Source organism: Centroberyx affinis, unplaced genomic scaffold (assembly GCF_046629955.1).
Source record: "Centroberyx affinis isolate AG114_WGS23_722 - 3 ecotype Tasmania unplaced genomic scaffold, CSIRO-AGI_Caff_v1 ptg000599l_1, whole genome shotgun sequence".
Taxonomy (NCBI): domain Eukaryota; kingdom Metazoa; phylum Chordata; class Actinopteri; order Beryciformes; family Berycidae; genus Centroberyx; species Centroberyx affinis.
Window position 1 is genome coordinate 15,001 of NW_027279236.1, and position 2,053 is coordinate 17,053.

The following is a 2,053-nucleotide window of genomic DNA, read 5'->3' on the forward strand; positions in this document are numbered from 1 at the left end:
CCAGCTGGTCGGGGGCCTCCGACTCACAGCCCTGCGACAACAAATACCCACTCTGTGTGAGACAGATCGATTGATAGATAGATTGATAGATTGATAGATTGATAGATTGATAGATCGATGCTGCAGTCTGACCGTGATGTACTCCAGCAGCCGCTGCACCGAGGTGAACTTCGCCTCTATCTCCATCGTCACCGTCACCACATACTGAAACATGCCTGTCAGCTGGACCACACACACACACACACACACACACACACACACACACACACACACACACATTGCAGTTCTGTGCAAAATACTCTAGACATGTACATGTAGGTTCTGCAGCAGGTTTACCTGTACGGTGTAGCTCAGGGCCAGACCTTTCATGGCTGGACTGATGACATCATTGGGGCTCAGCACTACAAACAGCGCCACCATCAGGGTGATGAAGGCGCTCAGCGCGTCCATCCAGAAGGCCTGCAGGCGCGTCCCGCAGTGGAACAGTGAGTAGTGGTTGGAGTTGCAGTCACACAGGGTCTTGAACCTATAACATGACCCGGGATGAACACTGTGACCATGTGACCTGTGACCCGCAGGTCCAAACACATGCACACTTAAACTGCACATACTGTCTGCATCAGGTCTGGATTCATGTCACAACCCTACTCTGCAAAACCAGAAGCTCTCGGGACACGAAGCGAGAGCGTCGAGAGCTTCTGGGTGCAGCGGATAGAAATCCTGCACAGGAACCGGATCGAGGCGAAAGGGAGGGGCTTAGGGGGTCTGATTGAGATCTTCTCTTGATGTATTAACTCCACCCATCTGCTGCTCCAAGTAAAACTAATGCTGAGAATTAATTCTACTTGACCCACATCTGCTTACAGCTCCGTTACACTTCCCATGCTGCAGGACGGACGGCGCTGAACTGACAAGTCATCTGGTTCCGGACTAAGCATTACAAAAATAAACTGAGAAGAAGAAGAAGAAGCCGGAGTCTTACAGCTGCATGTATCTGTCCATCTTGTTGTAGGCGTGGATGGTGCTGAGGCCCTGCAGGGTGGAGGTGGCGAGGGAGATGTAGGGAGAGCGGCTGATGTTCTCCATCTGCTTCAGCTGGAGCATGCTCCTCTTGCAGATCCTGCAGGAGAACCACAGGGAACCTAAAACCACTGTTTACTTTCATTTAGCATTTTGGATCAAGACCCGAGAACAAAAAAAAAAATCATAAAAATGACAAAGAATATACACAAATCAATTTAAATACAATTTAGTCACATTACCAGTAATTGAAAAAAAGTGGGGTTTTTTTACATATTGGGTGAATCTGCTTCGTCAAAGTTCTGTCTCCCACTTTTTTCTCCTATTTACAATTATTGATAAACGTGTTATTTTCTTTGTTTCCTCCAACTGGATTTCAGTGTTCCACCTGTTCAGACTGAAAGGTTTAATACAAGAACACAGGACAAAGAAAGCGATTCACTTAGGACTCTTGGACTCTTTTATATCTCATCAGAATCTGCTGTGTCGGCGTTCCTTTATGTGCTAGAAGTGATTTTCAGACTGTTCCTCCAGACGATGGCAGCGAATGGAGAGAGAAAAAAAACACAATTCTCCAGTCTGCTCTACCGGAGCAACAGATCACAGAATCACTGATTTGGGGTTTTTATCATGGAGGAAGAGACACGACCCAAGACTCTACCAGAGTCACACAGAGATTTAAGGGGAGAGAATAGAACTGCATGCAACTCTCAATGCACATCGACATCGGCTAGAGACATACATGCGCAAGATATGCAATTCGAGCTCTCGTTTTATTTTTTCACAAATTGCCAAAACGTGCCTCTAAATAGTGACATGGTGCTCTGATATATAATCCATGCGCTCTTCAGGAGCTTATAAAGAGTCAGTCACATATTGGTGATCATGTTTAAATGTGGCCTGTCCTGGGTGTGTTGCAGCACCTGATTGTGTTTACATGGCCTGAAGGTTAAGTGGATAAATATGATGCAATATTTGGGGGATTTGCCTATTCAGTGTAAACAGACCATGGATATTAACATACCAAATCCTT

The 2,053-nt window shown here is 46.0% G+C and overlaps 1 protein-coding gene across 1 annotated transcript in view; it reads right to left on the reverse strand.

Moving 5' to 3' along the window:
* Nucleotides 1-180, reverse strand: part of LOC139643415 (ATP-binding cassette sub-family C member 11-like) — a 4,525-nt gene extending 4,345 nt beyond the window's left edge. Inside the window, exons 1-2 of the mRNA XM_071518555.1 lie at nt 133-180; nt 1-31 (exon numbers count right to left, since the gene is read on the reverse strand). The exon at nt 1-31 is cut by the window's left edge and continues 159 nt beyond it. The gene's annotated coding sequence lies outside the window, so the exon portion shown is untranslated. The remainder of the gene's footprint in view (nt 32-132) is intronic.
* Between the last annotated feature and the right edge of the window lie 1,873 nt (nt 181-2,053).